Source organism: Taudactylus pleione, unplaced genomic scaffold (assembly GCF_031769625.1).
Source record: "Taudactylus pleione unplaced genomic scaffold, aTauple2 ptg000015l, whole genome shotgun sequence".
In the NCBI taxonomy this organism is placed as follows: Eukaryota; Metazoa; Chordata; class Amphibia; order Anura; family Myobatrachidae; genus Taudactylus; species Taudactylus pleione.
Genome location: NW_028284417.1, coordinates 3,364,055 through 3,389,614, shown reverse-complemented (window position 1 = coordinate 3,389,614; position 25,560 = coordinate 3,364,055). Strand labels below are relative to the sequence as shown.

The 25,560-nt window shown below is 41.0% G+C and overlaps 1 long non-coding RNA gene across 1 annotated transcript in view; it reads right to left on the bottom strand.

The window, feature by feature from the left end:
• The window catches only part of LOC148542077 (uncharacterized), a 34,528-nt gene extending 11,175 nt beyond the window's left edge, over nucleotides 1-23,353 (bottom strand). Inside the window, exon 1 of the long non-coding RNA XR_015878254.1 lies at nucleotides 23,197-23,353. This is a non-coding gene — a long non-coding RNA (uncharacterized LOC148542077). The remainder of the gene's footprint in view (nucleotides 1-23,196) is intronic.
• Nucleotides 23,354-25,560: the final 2,207 nt, after the last annotated feature.

Sequence of the window (25,560 nt, the reverse complement as noted above, 5' to 3'; positions counted from 1 at the left end):
GCTGCGGGAGCCTGCTTTACTACCTTATGCTAATGCGACTTTCCATAGTGCTAATGTGAGGATCCGTGTGGCCTCAAGTAGGAAGCTGCTCTGCCCACTGCTTTTCCATCCAAAGACGCAACCATCATTATTAGTATTGGCACTTGCGTCCCTTCTCCATACACAGAACTCAGAATAGTGACACGCCCATGACACTCCCACAAGACAGAACAGTTCTGTGCGATTGCATTTTTGCTACCCAGCTCCTGCCCTGAAAAGCCCAAACAATACAAAGATAGATATCGGCTAAGATCCAGCTGCCTCAGAATCAGACAGAGAGATGCAAAACTGTGTATATTCACTTCTGCGGATACATTATACTCTAAAGATTGCTATTTGCATTTGTGCAAAGAGATCCCTCCCTCTCAGAATCAGCCCCATGATGTGGTCTTTTTACGATTTGTTTTTGTGTTGTGATATGTTGCATCTTAATGAGAGAAAACTCACAGGAAGGAGTCCTGTTACTTTTCTGCAAACCAATTGTTTCTGCTTGTAATGTGAGCAACCTCAATGTGGTGACTGCTTTTGGCACCCAAGAAAATAATTAGAGAACATTAAATATTATCTATTCAACTTCTATTTTAAAAGAGGGAAATACATTTATAGTTACTTATTTCCTCTGTTATTTGTACCATGTGGATAGTTGAAATCTCTGCAAACGTCACGGATACTCTTTCATACCTAATATATATATTTTTTGTGTACAGATGGATCTAAAATTGAAGACTTTTTGTTTGCTTAAAGAAGAATGGGTTATAAAGATAATACATTCAGAATGTATTCTCTTTACCCTCCCCTTTTACAATTGAATAAAGAATTTATTCAGTCTAACTTGTAATCAACTTGGCAGAAGGATCTCGCTAACCTGTCTAAACTCATGAAATTCCTAGATTCTATAGCTGTCACTATGAAAGCGCTCACATCTGACTAACTTCAAGACGTTTACCTCAAGGTAATGAACAGATCTTATATATCACAGGCCTAAAGGAAACACTTGGTGGTGGGATAGACAAAACTTTGTCCCAAATGCAAATACAGAGACTACCTACATGCATACCATGTGTTCTTTATTCTTCTCAGACTTTGAGGATTGGCACAATCCCCCTTTCATATCCCACACTTACCCTTACATACCCTATTCTGTCAACACTAAGACAGATTTTCCCAAAACAAAGGTCTTTATGGGTGGTGTTCAGTTCGCCTACACTTACCTAACCTAATCAGATCAACTGTTATCCTAACAATATCTTCCTTAAAATAAATCATTACAAAATAACCAAGCCTTATCTAGCATATGAATACATTTTAAAACACAATAGAATTTATTAAATTGTGTTTTATAAGATATAAAGTAGCCACAGTGTTCCAGATAAAAAATACAGTACAAAGATTGCAAATGTTTAAAATAAAATAAATGGGTATACAATTTACAGATTAGCGGTTCAGTTTTCCTCGGTTATGTTCAGGTCTAAAAAATTTCATCTTATTGGCTATCTGGCTCACGCATATTTTAGATAAGCACAAATTCGGATTTATTTTGATTGGCTATTTTGTCAAAAAGAACTGAGCCAAAACCGAACCGCTTATCTCTAATAAAACAGAATAATAACTTATATTGGAATTATATTGCCCATTGCCTGAGAATAGCCAGAAATGATGGACAGCTTAACCACTTTAACAAATTTTTATTTACAAAAAGGCCCTCAAAGTTTTGTTTTTAAAAATGTTATGTTAAAAGTATTTTTAAAAAATGTATTTAATTATTTTATTTAAAAAATATGCCTATGTCCATAGGCCCTCGTTGTATCATTATTTTTCACCTCTCAGTGGCAGCAGATCTCCCAGTGGCATTACCCTCACCCCTCTAGTGGTAATATTGTCGAAGCTGAATAATTGGCTGAGACAAGTTCAGTTTAAAATTTAATCGCGACGACGCCATTTTGCGACTGGCCGCAAGACGCCATCTTGAAAATGAGATCGCAAGACGCCATTTTGCGAATGGCCGCCTAAGCGCCATTTTAGATAAACTCACATTTTAGTACATGTGGCGATGATACTATTAGCACCATGCGATTGCATTTTTCACCATTTCTCATACACACATTAATACGCACAATTGCGCTGTTAACTAGTCGCATATTAGCGAATGCATAGGACTTTGTATGAAACCGCTGTTTTATTTGTTTTATGCGCACGCATCTGCCCCAAGTTAACTAGCATCCTTATATCAAACCCTGAATACCCACACATTACATATTCACACATAAGGTTCAATAAGCTTTAAAGTGTATGATTTAAGTTGGTTCAGTTAGTTTCAATGCTGAGAAATAAAGGTATTTGATAACTAAGGTATTTTACATGCTAAACAAGTCGTGTTTGGTCTTGTACTGATGCGTACTCTTTTTACAGTATTCCGGTGTTATCGGTGGGGAGGTCGCATCATGCAAACTCAAGTTATGGATCGCAGAGCCTACAAGCAACAAAATGTATATTTCATGAACAACTGTTAGAATGTTGCAGGGGGGCGTGAAGAGGAAGATCCCCAGCTGTTAGAGGCAGGGAGAGTCTATTTGAACCAGCCTGTTAAATGTGCTGTAACAGATGCTTCTCCCCTGGGAACCAATGACATCAGCAACAAACTTCCCTATTGTCCTGTTTATTCTGGGGGGGTATAAATATGTGTGCACGAACGCTGGTTCTCAGTCTTCGTGCTGAATGCTGTATGACTAGGGGTCTCTTGCTGATGCCTATCTCCGGGTCCGGAAGCGCCTGCATATGTATACTGTACTTGGGTCTGTATAATTTTCCTTTTGTGCCTAAATTGTGTCTAGATCAATTGCGTGTAACTGTCTGAACTTTTACCTGAATAACACTTGTGCTTTGGAACCACAGATTCCATGTCTAAGTCTTTATTTATGGTATGACTGCATACGCAAATTAGCGTCATCCTTAGAAGGTATAGGCAGGACATTAGAAGGTATAGGAAGTTGTGTATAGAGGTTCTGATCCAGTATTGTTAATATATACCCCCAGTGACATAACTTCCCCACTCACCATGTCCATTGTAGCACTACCTCCCACCCACCTCTCAGGGCCCTACTGTATGTCACTGCACTTCCCTATCCTCCAAGGTCAAAAAACCTTTATGGGGCATTACCCCCATGCCAATAGATCCCCACTACAGGAGTAATACCCACCTCCTCTGTGGTACTCACTCTACTCAGTAATCCTAATGCAGCGCACGGCAGAGCGTGTCAGGTTGGATTAATGATCATCCTAATGGTGCTCAGGGAGAAACCCCTCCTCGCACTTGTGTCATATGCACTCCAGAATGCTGTTCCCATGGTCACAGGATTTCCTTTTTCAAAGCAAAGGGACAGATGTTGCATTCCATGTGAGCAAAATCGCAGGTAATTGATTAGATTGATCAAATTCCCCAAATACTGACAACCTTCCTTTACAATAAAGGCCCCCTCCTACCTTCTGACATCACTGTACAGTGCTGAAAGCTGATTATCCTTCATGTAACATGTGTTCCATGGAAACTACAATGTTCAATACTTCAGGGCTTTTGAGGTGAACTTGTCTGGATATTATTTTTTACCTTTAAACAACTGCCTACAATTTTTTGCATAACCACATATTGAATATCACTATTCTAGCTGTAGTCCGGCTGAGATATGTAATTGTTGTGAAGGTATGCACCCACCTCATTGTATATGCAATATGTTATGATGCAGATCTGACAATCTTATCTTGTACTAGGATATCATTTGTCAGGAATCCAGTTTTCCTTTCGAGAACCCCAACCATTCTTGCTGATCAAGTGTCCGCTGCTCAGTGTAAAAATCAGCTCACTTAAAATATTATGTACACTTAAATAAAAATCCTATTTTACCTAAAATCAGTGATTTGCATGATCAGGCTGCTAATGGCATTTAACACAAAAGATCTACCTCCCGGAACCAACTAATGGTTCCTAAATTCAATAAGTAATCTGGATCATCTGGCTTTCCATTTTTGGAACGTCCTACCTCAGTCCAGTAAATCTGACATTTCTCTGAGAGCTTTGAAAGTGTCTGTGTTTCGGCTCTATTTGCACTACAAACATGTTTTTCTGTCTGAAATTACTTCACAACTGTATATGATATATCCATTGCATACATGGAAATTATCAATGTATTTCTTCCTGATAAAATACTTTATAATCAAAAGAATACAGTTAGGCAGAGGTTCCAAAACGCGGTCCTCAAGGCTCCCCAACAGTTCAGGTTTTAGAGATATCCATGGTTGAGCACAGGTGACTTAATTAGTACCGCAGTCAATTTGATATAACCATCTGTGCTATACCATGTATATCTCTAAAACCTGAACTATTGAGGAGCCTCTGCAGTAAGGTAACGTGAAGCTTTGTTATAATATGGAAAATGTCTATGTGGCAAGCTGCTGAGAGCATGTGGGTAGCTTTAAACTGTTGTATGGAAGTTCCTCAAATCATAAACATAGGTGTTGTAGCTCATGCAGTGTGCTGGACATTAAGTAAAATTAATACATTGCTCTAATCTAGCTGTGGGCCATATTCAATTAGACTGTGAAAAGACTATCGGCGATACTATTTTGCCAATTACATAATTTTTCCGATTTCACTTATCCCCGTATTCAATTTGTCTGACTTTTCGCCGGTGTGAAAAGTGAATGCATCGGGACCAGCGAAAATGTATCACCTATGAATAGGTGTCGAGAACAAGTACAGAATTGGGGTTTTGGGGTACAGACTTCCAAAAAACACCCTGCACCCCATGAACAGTCCTCCAAAGGTATTCTGTGTGATAAAAAATTAAAGTACCACAGGACACCCCTAAAAAGGTACATTCCTTTTGGGTTCAAAACAAAAAATGGGGTACAGCCTTCTAAACTAGCAAAATAGGCTCAGGGAGGTCCCCAAGTATGCCCAAGGTGTTTTTTTTTTTTTTGCGGCAGGTTGATTTTTCATGATTTAAAAAAAATCACATTAGCCACTTTAAAATATGCTAGGACCCATTTTCAAGTACCCCAAATTTGATGGGACTACTTTTTTTTTTTAAAGTTGCTAAATGCTATTCTTCACCACTTTACCAAAGACTCTAAACAGCACCTATTAAGACCATTTAAATACCTTTAGCAGGGCTATTCGGGGGGACCCTTAGTGAACCACATGACAGAGAATCTTTTGGGGGGTGTCAGGCTGATTTCCCCAAAAATGACATCACTTTTCGCCGATTTTCCTTTTCGCTGGGTCCCATTTTTGCCGATTTGAAATTGAATACGGGGAATAGCGGGGACAAGCGCGATACTTTATCGCTGCCAAAACCTCAGTTGACGGAGAAAAGTCCGGCAACTGACTTTTCGCTCCAAATTGAATATGCCCCTAAGGGTCCATTACTGATGGAACTATGACATAGTATTTCATACATGAAAACAATAATATATGGAAATATTGCCTGCAGTTTCCATTGTATGTTATTGCATGGATATACAGCCTAGTAGCCAACTTCGCTGTACTTCTACATGTCCCTTTTGTATATATTTATATTAAAAGGTTAGATTTATATTAAAATGTTAGACTTAATTTAAGAATCAGGTTTGCTTATTTTTATAAACGAGCCCTTTTCTATAATATGAGTTGATCTAAACAGTGGGATTTTGGTCACCATAAAACACGTGAGTATCATATGCAATTGGAGATTTTTAGAGAATAAAAAATGGTGTGTTATGGGTTAAACCCTTTAAAGGAATGAATGCGCTTGGTAAATCTATGCAGTCTAATGGAAACTATTCTCAAGTTAATCTTCAACATTGTCTGTTTATTCAGATGGGACCATTGAAGTGAAGGCAAACCGATCACACATATGTCTGAGCAATCTTCTAACAATGATAGGTACAAGAAGCTACAATGTATGACTGAAAAGTTACAATCAACAATTCCATTTGTTTTGTTTTAGTACACGGTAATTAACAGTTGTGGGGATTTTAGTCCGGTATATAATGTAATGAAGTGACTTTTATAATAATGCAAAGTGTTGACATTGAGTTGACCTTTGAAAGTTCATTCAGTTAATCACAAATCTCCAAGCACAGCAGTCATGGCTGGCTAATCTTGTGTTTTGATTTAATTAAGTATTAACTGAAGGAGTTGTTGGCCATGAGTTATGAAACCAGTACACATAATAATGGAGTCAGTCAGCACTGAAAAAAGAGGAACAAAAGTTGCTTACTCAAAAAAATAAAATCACCTTCAAAATGTTATGTTCACATCCTCTGCATAAAAAAGTATAGTGACTCACCAGTACATGAAATATATAATCCATTTTCTTTTAGATCACCTCCTTATTTGCTGCTAAAGTTTGACGGAATGTATTGTTGTTTTTTGCGCATATATGCCTGCATTGTTTAATGTACTTAAAGTTGAATATAGACATTTGATGCTACTAAACACAACCAAAAGGGAGCAGCTATTTTAAATCAGGATGCAATCTTATACTGTACATTACCAGTCAAAACTTTTAGCTTTCCAGTTTAATTGAAATTTAGGCAATTCAAGTCCACTGAATAACCTAAAATGTTGTAAACTGATAGAGGGTAAAAAAATAAATAGGTTATCAGAAACTGAAATATAATTTAGATTTTAGTTAACTTCGAGCTGTTATGCAGCAAGAAAAGAACAGGCTTGTCTGGGCCAATAGACTACTGAAGACTGAAAGAAGGTGTTATAGACTGATGAATTAAAATTTTAAATTTCTGGTCATCATGCAAGGTTGTTTTATGCCATCAAGTCAACAAATAGATGGTTCCTCAGTGTGTAGGGTGTATTTACTAAGCAAAACAACCCAAGTTTGTAAGATAACCCTGTGACACTAAATGTCAAACACGCAGGAGGAAGTTTAATGGTCTGGGGCTCTTTTACTGGCTTCTGAGTTGGCAACTTGCACAAAGTAACTGATACCCACAAGCAAAAAAGCTACCACTGCACCATGTAATACCCCCTCGTCTATGCTTCGTTTGTCAATGGTTTAGCCTACAACTAGATAATGACCCAAATCATACCTCCAAGATTTGTCATGACCTGCAAGGACAAGAACAAGATAGTAGGCTTCAAATCATGGAATGGCCAACACCGTTGAGCTGGTTTGCAATGAACTGGACAGAAGGGTGAAAATAAAGCTACCTACAAGTGCAGCACATTTGTGGGACCTTCTGCATTCTGAAATAGTGTTGGGAAGAACAGCTTGAACAAATACAGCGGATTAGAGCAGCAACCAATGGCCATCTCAGGCAGCCCATCCTCTGTGGTATAAGCATAAATTGGCAGTGCAAAAGTCGCAGCCCCTACTGCATATCCGCACACCTCTGAATCAGGCCCTATAAAGTCTATTTTTTTGCTGTGCATGGGGCTGTATTATATACTAGGCATATAGTACATAATATGTATTTGCATGTGGTGTTATGAATGGCATGGCTAAGATTTTGCACTAATGATTTAATGCACGGCACCTGTTTACTCCTGGAAGTTAGTGCAGTTGTCAAGGCAGCAAATAAACAATGCAATGAGATGCAGTGGTATAACTGAAGCTGCCATTGTTTCTATCCTAAAGTCTAAACTCCACTCCTGACAGATAACACACCTCCCTTGAGTTAGGTTTTTAGGACATTTCTTATGAAAAGCTTCCTTAAATGTTCTGGCATGAATGCCTTTGCTTTTTTTGTTTTTATCCAGGACATTTCCTCTGGACCAAAACCCTTTCTATGTACCAGTTATTGTAACGGTCTCTTGGATTACCTGGAATTCTGAATATTGTCCCATCTTATACATCTATGAAAATGTTATCACTTTATTTAAAGCAGTTATACATATAGAAGACGTAGATAAAATTGTACTGCTACAGGGTTAAAAATTTTAGTGCTCATCTTAGTTCCAGTTTGGAAGAGGGATGTCTCAGTCTGATGTAACTGGTGAAAAACAGCCCCGATCTCAGATCTTGAATTTAATTCCTGGACCCCTTTGCTGATCAACAATCTCTTACTTTGTGATACAGATTAGTTGAAGGAAGATTGTACTCTCCTGCAAATCTTTTTTATTTCTTAGTGGAAGAGAGCCTACCTCTGGAACATCTGAAGGTAGACTTATGAAATAAGGATTACCTGTGGTGGGGTGGTATCCATATACACAGAGGAATGTTGACACTCTGATGAAGAGTGTGTTACATTATTACTGGAACATTCTGCCCAAGGTAAAAACTAAAATTTCTTGTAACTCAGACACATATGTTCTAGGGTCAGATTGGCATGCTTTGGCTGTTGGTTTGTGGATGATAGCCCAATAATAATGATCGTTTGAGTGGTCTACTGTTCCTTTTCGTGCAATGACCACCTTCAGGTAGGGTAGTGCGACCTGTGCTCACTTAAATATTCCCCCTTATTTTATCCCTAACCTCCCTATCTCTACCCTGGTCCTTCTCCATGAGGCAATGCCCCTTTTTTGGGTGCGTAATGTTCCTATTTTAAAAATAGGTGGGCACCAATGCTCTTTCTGGCACAGGGCACCAAAAAGTCTAGTTACGGCTCTGACTACCTTCAATTCTTTGACCATATCCTTGATCAATTAAGCAGTGCTGAACTACACAATAGAGTAATTTCTGATCATGCACCGATGTCTGTCACTTTATCCCTCGCCAACATTATCTGTTAACTGACCATGAAAGTTTCTCATCATACTTTTCCAATTCTGACAACTTTAAGGCTTTTTAAATGCTGCTTGGGCAGAATATTTAGATGAAAATATAGACCACTGGGACAGCCTAGTCCTATTTTGGAAAACTTCTAAAGCAGTCTTACGTGGTCAGATAATTAGATATGCCTTGGAAGTCTACATTTCTTTGTATAATGCTCTAGCCTTTTTCTGCCACTCCCTCAGGTGCTAACCTTCCACTTTATAAACAATCCAAGCAACTCCGGCTGCAACTAAAGAGATGTCCCAACCTCTTGGATCTATATAAGGTACAAGGTTGAAGCTCTCTGGGGCATTGATGGTGTGAGTCTAAAGGTTATAGGTGATTACAGCAATTGTATTCCAATTGCTCTATAATGTAGACCATAAATCATAGCCAGAATGTATGTTATGGGATTGCGTGCTGACTCAAAATTACCACACATCAATAACAATATTAGTATATACAATATCCCGTACAGTCAAGTTAATTAATAATCTGATTACTTTTGTTGATAAAGCTGTAGGTGAGATGTTCTTAATAACCTGGTGTTGCTTTAGTGCACTGTCTCTTGTTGTGACAATGGTATGGTCCCAAAAGGTACAACAGCAACCTGATAAGGCTTGTTAATAATGCTGTTGGTAGGGTGTTTTTAAAATCATGATGGTGCTGAATTAGCAATGTCCTGTATAGTGGTGTATATGTCCATATAGTGTAGATGATGAAATGGACTGTTTCTATTCTTATTAGTATGAGCTGCTGCTCCTTCCTGCTCCACAGTCACCGCTCCTCACCTCTTATTAATCACAGAGCACACAGCATTAGAAACTACCAGACACTATACTGTATGTCACAGATTAGTATCATCCAGGCTTTGCTGGGGTGTCTGCTGATTCTGGGAGTTCCAGTGCTGGGCTTTCAGCTGTGGGGTGCGTGCATGCAAGCGGGGAATATGTTGGGGGTGTACACAATATGTGGTATTACAAATTAACAGCTGCACTGTTTATTAGCAACAGAATATGGTATTGAATCACCCTGCTTGTCGCTCCAGCTTGGAGCGCTGCCTGGGCATAAGGAAACAATGTTGCACTTCTGTACAAAACGTTTCCAGTTTTGGTCACTCAACACAATAAAATGTGGTGAGATTGGGTGCGGCCCAATGCGTTTTGTCATGTGACTTCAAGGGATGTTTAAGTATCCTACTAGTGGTGTCGCTATCTTATGACTATTGGCTACCCTCCTCCCTTCCTGATTGGATGTTGTCCTTATCAGTCACTCTATGCCTCTGGGAACTCTCCTCAGTTGGTTCAGACATCTACCCCTAGGGTTTGTATTAATCCTTGGTGTAGGTTGTTATGCAGATCCTCATAAGCGTTATACAGATTCTGGTATATACAATAATATGCCTTAGTATGGGTTAGTAATGTTCTATGTTCCCTGACTGAGAAACATCCCTCTTCTGCCGATGCTTGTGGATTCAGGTATAAGTTGTGCGGATCCTGCTCTATGTATGGGATTACTGGTTAGGGATGTCTGTCTATGAAAACGCATTTTGTTCCTCACTTATGCTGGTCCTGATATCTGTAGAAAGGGTGTATATTTACCCTTAATGTGCATTCGTGTGTAGATCTTAGTATATGTAATTGGATTCATTATTTTTTTTTAGATTTAACATTGTACTATGTTCCCTGATTAAGGGACCTCCCTTCTGCTAGTCCCAATAACTGTGGACCCTAGTATATGTTATTTGGATCCTGGTATAGGTTATGAAATTAGTATTTTGGGGTGTCTGTATTTAAAAATGTATTGTTTTCCCCTGTTAAGGACCCTCAGTTGTGTTGGTCCCGATATTTGCAAAATCCAATGTGTCAATAACATTAACATGCAGAGCCTATCAGATATATTTATAAATATTTCTTAGCAATGTTTGTTTTGTCCGGCAATACACAACTCCCTGCAATGTTTGTTGTTGTTGTGAACAGTTGTAAAGCTAACCATCCACTAGCAGACCTCAAAGCTACTGCATGATTATGACATAGTAATCGTGCAGTCGTTTGTCAGTCTGTGATGTGCCTACACTGAGCGAGCAGTCATTCAGTGTAGGCACATCCAACATCTGCAAACATGCTGAACCTGACGAGTATTGTCAGGTTGTCCAGCATGTTTGCCCGATGATAGATGTCTAAACGACCAGCGGGAGCGTGCATCGCTGGTCGTTTTAGACATTTTTGCAAACGATTGAATGATAACGATATAGTTATCATTCAATCGCTCAACTTGATCATCTATTGATGGGCACCTTTAGTATGCAGTCTTGTGCTACTCATAACAGCTGGTTTTATAATGAGCTGGTTGCTGTTACACTATGGTTGTTATGGTGTGGTTGTTGTCAGCAATGGGAAAAGGGTATAAAGTGTGCTTTTATATTGGTCACTATAAATGTACCTGGTCTACCAGGGGTTGTGTGCAGAATTACCTTATCCTAACTCCGTCGTAAGCGCTATGTGCAGAATTATATACCACTATGGGGTGAATACTATTAAGTGTGCCGGGAGAAGTACATTTGGAGATGACCTTCTGATGGTGTTCTTTATAATATCTCCTTGTGCTGTCCCTGTTACTTGTGGTTGATAACATGATGTGTGGATCAGCAGTTTAGTTGATGTGGTCATAGGCTAGTGTCCCTTCTAGCTTGTAAATAGTGTTATATCCTAAGAAAAGATTGATGGTCTTACTAATGTCTGTGTGACTTGCAGTATTGCTGTTATGAATCTCTGTAAAGATCATCTGTTACAAGTAATTAATAATCCTTGCTTTGCTTATGAGCAAAAGTCCCAACAGATCCTGAGTCAGTGCACACAAAATACATGACTTAGGAATGATGGGTACATTTTTTAAAACCTCAGCATGTTCCTAAAAAAATAAATACTATGGGAGAGAATCTCAGCTTTGGTAGAACTAAATGTTAAAAAAATAAAATCAAACCGTGAAAAAAACCTGGACCCTAAGCTTATCTGAAATGTACTATTTATTTAATCATATTACATGTACTCCAGTTTTTTTATATTTTGATACATGTACAAAAAATAGGATGGAGATATTTGATATTTAATATTATTTGATATTTAATCATATTACATGTACTCCAGTTTTTTTATATTTTGATACATGTACAAAAAATAGGATGGAGATATTTGATGGCCAATAATTTTATATTTCCTGCATCATACTTCATTTCAGCTGACACAAACATTCTGTATGAGTCCAGGTGGATGAGGAGGAGGTTGAAATAGCAATCCTGGAAAATCTTGTGCATGAATTTGATTTCTTTGTTGATAGCTTGGTCACACAGGATTCCAAAGCCACTACTGAGATTATGAGGGCTAAGCTGCTGCAGTTTCCAGAACGTATACTGGATGAGACAAATGCTGAGAGTTCTGCTTTACATACAAAGGACATTAAGCCCAAAAGGCATAAATAAAAGTGTTTCATATGTCACAAAGTGGGACATAAAGCCCCTGAATGCAGACTGAGAGACTCAAGTGGCACAGAAAAGAAGTGTGAAAAAAGAAACAAGTCCACTTTAAATGTCACCGGAAAGATTGCTGGTACATGGATCCGAGAGCCACAAGGCATTTCAGTTGCAATCAAGAATGGTTAACACCATTGAGCACCTATGACCCTATATCAGTCAGAAGAACTAGAGACAAGGTCCTTACAGCCACAAAAGTTGGGCCTACTCATGGTACACCTGAGAATTAAAGATAAACCCATTGTCACAGACATCCCGGATGTGTTATTCGTACCAGATTTGGGGGCCAAACTTATCGCCATAAGTTACCTAGAAGACAAGGGATCCAAGGTCAATTTCTGAGAGGGCAAATCTATTGTGCAGAATAAAAGAGACACTTTTAAAAGCAACCCATTGCTAGCGCCTATATTTCCCAGTTGGTTATGCAATGACAGCTTCTCATTAGATCTAGTCTATGGTGCTGTGGCATAGGTGACTAGGTCACCTGGAGTATGATAATGTCCAGAAACTCCTTGATGGGATGGTGACAAGGATAGCCATGAACAATTCAGAGTGAATGGCAAGTGAGAGCTGTGTAAAAGGATAAGCAAACCCATTGTTCCTTTCTGAAGTCAGCAGCCAGAGCAGAGGCAGTGGTGCATACAGACATTTTTGGTCCGATGGAGGTAGAATTGATAAGTGGATATCACTATCTCCTAACATTGGGCCTGATTCAGAGCTGAACGCTATTCCGATGTTATTGGTAGTCTGCACATGCGTCCCAGCCACATTGCAAATGTGCTGCAAATTAATTACGATCGCACATGCTGTGAAGATTCACTCACAGTTGACTGACTGGAAGAGACCTCCAGCGTCTCAATTACCACAGCTATTAAGAGTGACCATAGAAATACTCGAGCTGTCAATGTTTTGAAGATCTGCGTACAATGCTGCATTTGTGTACGCAGTTGCAGGCATCTACGAGTGCTCCGGTGTGCGTCTCAATACAAAAATCTGCCACCTGTTGCATTAGCATATTTTAGCTACTGCGATTAATGAGTGTATGTAGTTGCATTACCGTTCGTCTCTAAATCAGGCCCATTAAGCATTGACTTCACAAGAATGACACACGTTTACTTCATTAAAGCTTAAAATGAAGTACTGAACAAACTTGAAGACTACAAGGCTTTGGTGGACTCGAACCGGTCAGAAATGGAAGATCTTGGAGGTCTGACAATGGGCCACTGAGTGGCCCATTCAGAATTCAATGTAGGATAAAAGTATAGCTGTAACCATTGTATACAGTACATGCCAGAACAACAGAATGCTGTCAGCGAGCTGGCCAACCAAACCATTGTGAAAGGAGAATGGACTATGCTGAGTGGCGCAGGCATAGAGAAGAATTTTTGGACTGAAGCAGTGTCATACTGCAGTATATCTGAAAAACGTGTGCCCACAGTAGCTGTGAGTGGGAAAGTACTGCTAGAGACGTAGTTTGTTCTGGCAAAACTTGTCAGCCTAGGTGTGCTTACTTTCACACTTCCTATCACAGAAATGGGAAAATTGACCCTAATCACCACGGTAAAGGTAGAGAACTAAGGAACAACTGTTTTTCCTCAACTGACAACCATAAGGCCCCCATCTACATAGGTTGTAGAGTAAAGGTCACATTCAAGTCTCATGTCCTTAATGCATTTATTGATATTGATTGAGATTTACAAACTGTATATTGGAGCAAGAAGTATTTACCCTTCTCAGTTAGGGGATCGGTATGAATAACTGCCGGACTGGAGCCCAGCGGTTCAAATCCTGACATCGGCAGCCTGAACAGCGCAGATCCCGATGAAGGTAAGTAAACCACCTAGCCCTCCCTTCTCCCCCCCTGAACCCTAACCCTCCTTTAGAGGTGCCTAACCCTAACCTCCCCCCTGGGATGCCTAAACCTACCCCCCCTTCCCGTACCCCAAACCTAACCCTCCCTGGGGGGTGCCTAACTGACCCCCTGCGCGGCTGTCCGCTCACGATGCCCGGCTTACCTTCGTTCGGTATGCCGGACGTCTGGATTTCGGCGGGTGGATATTGATAGGCTTCAGGATTTTGACGCTTATCATTATTCCCCTGCCGGGATTTTGCAGTCGGGAAGCCGGTGGTCAGCATTTCGACCACCGGCTTCTTGACTTCATCCCCTCAGTTAGACCTAGCCTACACTAAATTCTGAATGGGCCACTCAGTGGCCCATTACTGAAATTGATCACAATAAATCTCAATAGGTCTGTGCCTCTGTGAAGATTAATTTCTGCACAAGTGACCTGGTCAGAATCATCAAATAATAATAATTGTTCAAAAAAGTAATCTAATGATACAGGGTGATATTATGCTCTAAACTAAAAGTCCAAACCTGGTAATCATCCTGAAGTAGCGTTATGGTTATTCCCATACTCTGTTGCTCAGATTCTTGGGAACGGTGTCTAACCTTAAAGTATAGCATACAGCTTTCCTAAGAAATATTTTTTGATTTTTCTAGTCCAGTCATGGAGGTTCTAGAGCCCCAGAAACAGTGAGATGAGACCCTCTGGATGCATCTTCCTGGGGTGTGACTCCAAGGTTGTATATTTACCAAAGTGCAGATTTTTAGAAGTGAAGATGTTGCCCATAGCAACCATTCAGATTCTACTTATCGTTTATCTAGCACCTTCTAGAAGATAATAGCTAGAATATGATTGGTTGCTATGGGCAACAACTCCATTTCTAAATACCCACACTTTATTAAAATCCTGGATAGTTTGGGTCAGGGCGTGCAATCAGGTTTCCAATACTTGGGCAGAGCTAGTCTCCATAATTGTGGCCTGGCCTAATGTAATGAATGCCCCTGGGTTCCTGGTAAACCTCTAGAACTCCTGTCCGGTTTCACCTATAGCAACCTGCTTTTCTGTGGAACCTGGTGCAAATAATAAATTAAAAACTGAATCCCAACCAATAATCTGATTCTATAAGGTCTGCTGAAAACAAACAGCACGGCAACAAAATAAAGAATAGTCAGGTGTGGTTCTGAGTTTGGGACATAAGACTAAAGCTGGCCACACATCTAAAGATTATCTGTCCAACCAGCCAACTAGTTGATTGGTTGGAATGAAAATCTGGTAAGGAGTTCAATCAGCAATTTGCTCCCAAGCGCTGGAAAATGGGCCAAAACTGTTGTTTGAACAAATTGTTTAGATCAAACATTTAACAAACTTGTCTGACCGACCATTTTCATCTGTTTTCTGGCATTTAGGAGCAAATTGCTGATCATCAGTTACTCCCATTCCTTACCAGATTTTCATTCCAACCAATCAACAAGTTGGCTGGTTGGATGTAAGTTGGTCTAGTGTGTGGCCTGCTTAACAGAGTACTAAGGTCTATACAAGACGGAAAAAAAGAATTCCTATGTATAGGGACACATCTCAATAAAATATACTTTTAATAGGAAAATCAATTAAAATATAGGAATCACTTAATTAGCAAAAATAGAACACACGTGAGATCAAACACGATCTCAAAATTTCACATAGTAATCTATGCTCAACAGAAAATACACAAGTACATACAGTAATGAAGTAACATTAATCAAAGAAAAACAGGGAAAAATATTGGAGTATTAGTGCATAAAGTGTACAGTGAATTGGTGTAGTTAGTCACCATTAGGTGATGGTGAAAATAAATCAAAACATATATAGATCACATGTATAAAACACATACATATTAAAAAGCAACATGACCACTTGTATGCTCAAAATTATTAATTCATACACATATAATTAATTGAGGCGTCCCTCTAATAAATGGGAATGTGGAGTATGCTTAACACCAGGTACAATGTCAATGATTCAAGTGTAGAAACTAATAGAAGAAAAAATAGACCGTGCATTTACATGCACAGGGATCTGCTTTTCCCATTCCTGCCAAGCATCAGACTGGGAATGCGAGTCCCGTGCAACGGAACAGTGAAAGAACAATAGGCCCGTTTCTGCTGCAAGCACTGAACTATGGGCCAGATTCAGAGGCGCTTGCAAAAAGTGAGCTCTCACTTTGAATCAGGGCGGGCGCTGGTTTTTTAGTTGTGGCCTCCTGGCCGCTCGCATAGCTGTGGGTGACCACCCACAGCTATTGCGAGTGGCCAGGATGATGGTCGCGATGGTCAAGGCCATCGTGACCATCGGGCTTGCGACGAGACCCTTGTGGTAGGGTTTCGTGGCCGCAAGCCACGGAGAGCTTCTGGCTCTAATAGTCTACTATCACTGGTGATGTCAGTGTGGCCGCCCACAAACGGCAGGCATGTGCGTAGGAACGCCTCTGTTTGTGAAGCCACCCCCCAGCCATGCCTACAAAATGGGGCGAGCTGTCGATCAACATCGACAGCTGCCCCTTTTGTAGTGAGCCACGGAGCAAGTGCTTTTTGTTCTCTCTCCAGGGCTTGCGCACGCGCAGTGGGCATGCCGTGCATTCGTACTGGGCCACCATCGACCCGCTTGTGAGCGGGTCTGAATCAGGCCTTATGAGTGCCCCCTGTTGCACAGCATTGCAGGATGCAAATCAAAGTCGCAGCTGGCGAGAGAACAGAAAAAATAAGTAAAGTACCTGTCAGTGATTAGCCGAAAGATTCCTTGTGGGATAGTGGTCTGTGCACACATGGGTACCCCTCAGCGGTGCCGACACACGTTTCACTGTGCTGTTGCATGGGAATCTCTCATTCCCAGTCTGATGCTTGGCAGGAATGGGAAAAGCAGATCCCAGTGTATGTAAATGCACAGTCTCTATTTTTTCTTCTATTAGTTTCTACACTTGAATCATTGTACATTGTACCTGGTGTTAAGTATACTCCACATTCCCATTTATTAGAGGGACGCCTCAATTAATTATATGTGTATGAATTAATAATTTTGAGCATACAAGTGGTCATGTTGCTTTTTAATATGCATGTGTTTTATACATGTGATTTATATAGGTTTTGATTTATTTTCGTCGTCACCTAATGGTGACTAACTACACCAATTGACTTTACACTTTATGCACTAATACTCCAATATTTCTCCCTGATTTTCTTTGAATAATGTTACTTCATTACTGTATGTACTTGTGTATTGTCTGTTGAGCATAGATTACTATGTGAAATTTTGAGATCGTGTGTTCCATTTTTACTAATTAAGTGATTCCTATATTTTAATTGATTTTGCTATTAAGTTATATTTTATTGAGGTGTGCCTTTATACATAAGAGTTTTTTTTCCTTTTTTTTGTATAGCTATATATAGCTCCTTGGGAGCACCCTCATAACAGCAAGATCTTTATCAGGAATCTACTATCTTTCTATTGGAATTTATTTGTGTGTGTGATCTTGAGAGTTGCCTAGACCTCCTCTCTGCAGTGTATTGCCTTCCCCTCTCACCCCCTTCCCTACTCGACAAAATAGAGTAGTAAGGTCACAAGCAGCAGGATGAGCAGCATTTAATCCTAAACACTAATGGGTAAAACTTGAGGCAGGCAGCAGACAAGAATAACCAGTAACTAGCACAAGACAAAGTGGACAAATAGTTAAAAAAGGTCATGGTGGGCAGGATGGTGGACAATAACAGAACAAACCAGACAAGTAAATGCTATAACAGGAAATGAATAAGTACTGTTGACAGCTTACAAACCCACCTGAGACCAATCCTAAAGAATCAATCGGTCATATTCTCTCAGCTCTAATAAGTGAATGTCAGGCAGTGGAAAGTACGGGGTGCACAGCGACATGATACTTGTCATTGCATCCTCACCTCTGTTGATTAATGCTGCATTGTGCAGCGGAAGGGTTAGTGTGAACAGTACACTATTTGCAGTGCAAAATGAACACATGGGCTAACTTTTTAGAAGACAACACAAAAGCTAGGATCCTCAAAATAAAAGGCAGAAATCCACAGTCTGACACATATTCTATTCTATTAAATTAAAATGTACAGTATGCATGAATTAAACAGGATAACCAATTTGCAGGGAGGAAAGGTTATTAATAATGTAATGCTATTTCCAAGTTTCCACATGCCTCTGACAGTTTTGTTTTTCTTTCTGTTTTCTTTGATGAAGTTATTCTAAAATGGGGTATTTCCATCACTCGAAGTGGCTTTGAATACCAAACTTTCTTGATTTGTATATATAAGATGACACTGACTGAAGGCAACTTCCTGAGTAATGTAGGTGCAACATTTCCAAAGGTTTTGTATGTTTTTGTATTGTGGAAGTACTGAACTACAGAGCCAACCTTATTAATCATTTCTAGGTGTAGAAGCAGCACTTCAATTTAAGAAGCCACATACATAGTTGAATACAGTTTGCATGTAAAATAGTGAAGTAACATCGGGCAGCCGTGCTGCATATACGGCACGTCTGTCCAGCCGCAAACACTGCAGCTCTCCTGACACGCAGCTGCACAGGAGACCACAATGCACGCCCATGTAACAGCATTTAAATGGTCAGACACGCCTGCGTTCTTCTATGCCCCCCTGTTACCACCCCTAAATACTGACTACCTGTCACTCACTTTGCGAATGGCTCTCATGGATGAAAGTAATCACACAATCGCGTGTGCACATTGCGACATGCGCATTAGCAAACAATCGCTCGATCTGTGTAAATATTGCCATTAGGTCCGTCTCTGAATGAGGCCCCGAGTTTTTGACTTCACTGACGGTATTTGTTTTCCTTCCGTATGAAGTATACTGCATGACAAAGAACACATCCACTAAGGAACATTAAAGGGAATGCTAAGTAATAAATACTGAGATACCATTGCTCATTTATTATCTTGTGCATAGCCAGTGATACCTTATGTTAATTTAATATTTGGTACACAGTCCATAATTGCACATCTATCCTCTCCACTTCATATACGATATTACACTATATTGCTTGTTATTTCCTTTGTGTATATAGTGTGTGTGTGTGTGTGTGTATATATATATATATATATATATATGTGTATATGTATATGTATATATATATATATATATATATATATATATATATATACACATACACATACATATCCATATATACCCACAAACACTTGATTTCTTTTATTTTTGTATATTTGTCACACTTAAAACAAGATTGAATGTCCATATTGCCAAATCAAACTGTCAGGACTGAGGACTTTTCTGTACGTGTAGGTGGCTTGATTAAATTCCTTTGCATGGAGTATGGACTGAGAAGAAGAGAGGGCACTAGATAGGAAATAGTGAGGTTTGAGTCCTAGGAGATAACTAATATAAGGTAACCGGGCTGGAAACCAGTATAGCATATAGTAAATGGGTTGGGACCAGTATAGCAATAGGTAGCCGGGCTGGGACCAGTATAGCAATGGATAACCAGGCTGAGACTGGTATAGCAATAGGTAACTGGGCTAGGACTGGCAATACAACTGGTAACCAGTCTGGGACCGGTATAGCAATAGATAGCCAGGCTAGGTCTGGTATAGCAAAAGGTAACCGAGCTGGGAACGGCAATGCATCCAGTAACCATGTTGGGGCCGACAATGAAACTAGTAACCGGTGGACAGGTATTGCAACTGGTAACTGCTCTAGGACCGGTATAGCAATACATAATCAGGCTAGGACTGGTACAGCAATAGGTAACTGAGCTAGGACTGGCAATGCAACTGGGAACCGATGAGTTGCAGCTGAGAAGGAAAAGTTGTATTTGGGACTTAAGCAGAGGTAAGTGCATGGTGTACTAGTGAGCATTTACTGAGAGGACTAATGGCCATATTCAATATGGGGCAAAAAGTCAGTTATCGCCAATAATTTATCGCCGATGACGTAATTTTCGCCTATTTCTAATATCGCCTGTTCGAAACGTCAATGTAAAAAAATGGGGATAAGATCTCGCTTGCCTTTAGCAGGCAAAAAAAAGTGCAGAATTGGGGTTTAGGGGTGCAGGTTTAAAAAAAATAGGCTGCACCCCTGGGAATGGTCCCTAAAAATAATCTGTGTTAAAAAAAAGTTTTAAAAAAATAGGGACACCCCAAAAAATGTATTTAAATTTTGGGGTTTAAAAAAAAAATAGGGAACACACTTCTAAATGAGCGGAATGGAGTCCAGAGGGATACCCTTATATGCGGCAAGTGTTTTCTTCATTGCAGGAGTAGCGGCAGGTGCATGTTTGCAGAATTTTTAAAAATCATTTAAGGGACGTAAAAATATGCTTGCACCCATTTTCAAGTACCCCAAATTTGATGGGCATAGTTATTTTTCCAAAAAAAACCCTTCTAAATGCACTTCTGCATCACTTTCTTTAAAACCGCATTTATGCACCTGCCGCGGCTATTTAAAAACCCGACTTTCTTCTGCAGGCAAAAACGGGGGTATCCATAGTGATTCCCCCATGTCTGGACATCTGTAGGGGGGGGTCCTAGGATTATTTCTTGAAAATTCCAGTTTTTTTTCGGCGATCCAAGTTTCGCCTCCCAATTTCGCCTACTTTGGAATTGAATACGGGGAATAGCGGGCACACGCGCGATACTTTTCCGCCTGGAGAACAGGCGAAGGAGGCGAATAGTCCAGTAGGCGAAAAGTCTGGACTTTTCGTCTCAAATTGAATACGGCCCTAAGTTGTATTTAGTAGTTGAGCAGTATAAACTGCAGATGGCGCTAGGGAGCACTTGCTAAGAAGATCAGGTTGTATTTAGTAGTTGAGCAGTGTGAACTGCAGGTGATGTTGATGAGCACTTGATACTATAGCAGAGGAAGCACTTATTAAAGGTTTTCAATAGATAGCTTGTTGCAGACTGGAAGTAGCAATGTGAGCACTGTTCTGGTATGCAGATTGGCAGTGCAAGTGCTTTGCAGAAAAGAGCTGTGGATGCTTTGCAGAATGGAAACTTTATTTATTAACAGTTTCTTATATAGCGCAGCATATTCCGTTGCGCTTTACAATTGTAAGCATTAATAGAACAAAACTGGATAATAACAGACAGATATATAGGTAGGAAGGCCCTGCTCGCAAGCTTACAATCTATAGGAAACTGCATAGGTTTGTAGCTACAGGAGCCAGGAGTAGCTAGAAACAAGCTTCTGAGACAGGAACTCCAAGAAGACTAGTTGAATTGGCAAAGCACAGGTGCCTTGGAATGGTTTACATAGGGCACTCTGCACTAAGATTGGACACTGGAGTCATATGAGAAGAAAGTCTCTGAATGGCTGCAATGGTGTCAGCTGACCTCAGGCAAGATGGCAGCACCCATGCAGCCCTGGACTCCAGCAACAAGGAAATCCTGAAATGACTGTCCAGTCGGCAACCTCCACCCATAAAATTATTTACTAAATCTTAATACAACGCAGAAAGGGGTAACATATTTTACACATTTTTATTATCATTGTTCCATACCTCCCAACATGACCCTTTCCAGGAGGGACACAATGCTCTGGTCCTGGACTTCCCTGGTAATTTATGATTGGTGGTGGCTCCAGAGGTTAGGCTGTAGTACAGTCCAAAATTCAAATAGGGGAGTCACACCAACTGCCAGTGAGTCCCAACCAGTGATGTTTTCAGCGTTTGATATTACAGTTGGTGTGGCTCCCCTATTTGAATTTTGAACTGCGCTGCAGCCCCACCTCTAGCATTGTGTCCCTCCTGGAGAGGGTCATGTTGGGAGGTTTGTTGTTCCAGAACTTGAGCCTTAGCCAATGTTAGTGGAGTAATCTGGGGGAGAGTGGGCTGTAAAGCAAAGCAGGGAATGTCCCTGCAAATGTGCCCTCTTCACCCCTTTATCTCATTTAAATGTTATTCCATAATATACATTTCTGGATACAAAAGTAGGTGCCTCTTTGTGACTAATAAACAGTAAACATATCACCTTATCCTATTAGCTAAAGTACATTTTTGCACACCCGTAGGTGCTGCCCCCATGGCCCACAAAGCCATGTCTTTTTCAATACACCTGGCTGCAATTGAGCATAAGTAAGCATGTTAGAATTTGTTGTAGTTTTACACTTTTGCAGTTTGTAAATAACCTTTAAAATAGATTTCAGACCCTATACAGTAAGTCGTCATAGTGAAAATCCCAAATGGAGCACTGTAAAGGGGAAAAAGGTCCAAGTATCTATACTCAACAAGTTACTCAAACCTCACTTAAAAGTTAATTATTAAGAATGAATGAGAAATATTTGTGTACATGAGGACAAATATGATCGTCCTCCAGCTGGATTTATCCTTTGTGGTACTGTTAAATATAAAATAAGTGTATTTCCCTACCTTGCAAAACCCTGGTGTTCTGGGGTAGCCAGAGACCCTGACTGGGAATGCAGGCCCAGAGTTGAGGAGAGGCCCACAATGATGATTCACTGTACTCAGGGCTGCTATGAAGGGCTCAGCTTCAATGACTAGAACAACCTCTACAGGTCGTTCTACTTGTTATGAAGCTGAGCCTTGAATGCCACCTGCTTGTTTCTCAGTGTCTAACTCTACTGTAATTTGGTAAGGAACCAGGAATGATTATATATTGGAGACTTGCGCATGTATGTACATACATATATATGTATAAACAGTGGTCGAAGTGAGCTTTTAGAAGTGGGGGTATGGTACAGAAGGGGCATGGCCAAATCTAGGGAGATGTAGCCACTCCCCCTAAAAACTTCTGCCCGGCGCTGCGGGTGCACAGGGGGGACATTTGTCCTCCTCAGCAGCACAGTTGGTCCCAGCCACCATGCACTTCCCTACAGCCTGTGTCATCCAGATGTGGTCCACAATGTGGCGGGACACGAGCAGGGAGCTTGGATGTTGATGATATATGGACTATTATCCGGGTCCAGGCTCCCTGCTCGTGTCCCACCTACAGACTGCTCACCATTCCACTGCTGGAAACACGAGTGTCTCCTCTTGCTGCCCGCACCTTAATGACTTCTCGTCGCTGCGCCCGTGTCCTGTGCGCATCGGCTCCTCCTCACTGCACCCTCTCCAGCTCCATCAGCTCCTGCCAACACGTCCCCACTGCTGTCAGCTCAGGGATCTGCATTTGCACTGCGACGCTGATTACATGATGCAGCAGCTTTAGCAGGACAGCACATCCTGCCTGCACGCTGCTGCTTTAAAATTGTTGCACACCCCCTTCCTCTCTATCCACCAATGAGAAGGAAGGGGGATTGTCAGTATAATCTGCAGAAGACGCTCAGTGCAGAAATGACAGCACTGAGCGGAGCTGCTAAGTCTGCACAGCTGTGAGTAAGATTCGCACTACCTGCATTCACCCCACAAGCTCCTCGCTGGATCTGTCTGTAGCAGTTATAAGTGCATACCTGCATTAACCCAGTGTTACCCTGCATCCTGTTATCTGCCAGTTAATAAACCAATAAGCCTGGTTAAGTTATCTGCAGTGTGGACTGACCTCCTTCGCACACTGCTGACACCTATCAACATCATTGGCTCTGCTAATAAGAATCTCATTTCACTTTTCATGCTTGAGCCACACCTGTGTGCAAGCCCTTGCTTTCAATATGCTTAAGGTGAGCTGTACTAAGCTCTGGAAAGTGATACATTGGAAAGTGATAAACTACCAGCCACTCAGCTCCTAACTGTCATGTTACAGATAGTGGGTCTGATTCTGCAAGGATCGTAATAGCAAAGCTGCACTTAGGCAGCTTTGCAATTGTGACCCTTGCAGATATGGTAATGCAGCAGGAGACATCACACCTCCTGTGCATTACTTATCCAAGCTGCATTGTCCAATGCAGCATCGGATAATCTGCATAATATCGTCCAGCTGCAGTGACCCGAGGGGGCCCGCTGCCGGCCACCTCAGTTTAGAGGAAGAGGCCAGGAAATCTCCGTCAGCCGACGGAGATCCTGGCTTCTTCCCTCCTCAGCAACGGCAGTAACATGCCTCCGTTTCGGGAAACGGAGGGCATCGCCACCTCCTCCACCCACAAACGGCAGCAGGCTGTCAATCACTGCCAGTCTGCGAGCGAGTTAGCAGGACCAATTCTGCACACTTACAGAATGGGTCCTGCGCCTGCACAGATTCCAAAACATCGGAAATCTGCGTTCAGCAGTGCACTAGCGTGCACTGCTGAATCAGGCCCTGTGTTTGAAAAATGACATTTAGGAGCTAATTGGTTGGTACTTTATCCAATTTATCACTTTCCAGAGCTTAGTGTTTTTCAAAGTCAATTTTAAGACTGGTTCAAAGAAAACATTTCAACACTACTGTTTATTTCAGCCAGAGAAATTAGTAGGAACTGATTGCTTGGTACTTTATATCTGTCCACTTTATCTCTTTCCAAGTCTTAGTACATCTACCAAAAGTTGAGAGAAATAAAATAGGAGCTGTTTGGTTACAGTGCTTAACTTCCCAGCGGCACTAGCTAGCAATAGTAAAAGTAGTTAGCTCATTTAGCGGTTAAGGAGCACATGTGCAAGCCAGTTTATTAGCCTGGTCTAGGGAAGCAACTCCCGCCCCATTTTTGCAATCATGAGATTCGGTATTATTAATTCCCCAGCATTCCCACCAAAGAATGACTAAATCTCACCTGCCAGTCACTCACTGTGGACCTCATTCATCAAACAGATGACAGTTGGGAGCTGATTGGCTGGAGCACCATTTAATCATATGCAGCGAGATTTATCACTCGTTGTGAGTGATAAAACTCGTTGATGAATGAGGCCCACAATGTCTCAGGCTCAGCCGCTACAAGTTGCAGAGATACAGTAGAAGAAGAGAGGAGCTCCCAGTCTCTGCCTCAGCCGCCTCAGTGACTCTGCTTCAGTCACTTCAATACAGCAGAGTGTGTGCACTGTGTGGACTGGACTGACTGCTGATGTCACTCCACCGCATTGCTGTTTATAGATCATGGTCTGGGCTGCATCTAAGCTGGCAGAATAATCCAGCACTGCTCGGGCCAGAACATGTTAGCACTGGCTGCACCACTGCAGAGGATGACGCGATTTATCTAACCACGAAATCCCGAGATTGCTGCCTCCAATATTCCTGAAAATTTTGTAACATGAATGACCAAAGTCCAAGACACTAGGGATACTGAACAAGCAAATAGCTGAACCCAACATTAGATTCTGAGAAGATTGACTCACTGCTCTGGAAAAGGCTGTTTGGTAGAGGCAGGTATTTCACAGGTAGACACAGGTGTAGCCATAGATTAAACTTGCCTGAAAAATTGACAGAAACACAAATAGAGCAGTACCCCCCAGTGAATAGTGGTACTCAATTGGTGCTGCAGTCAGATTCCAAATCATGACAGTATAT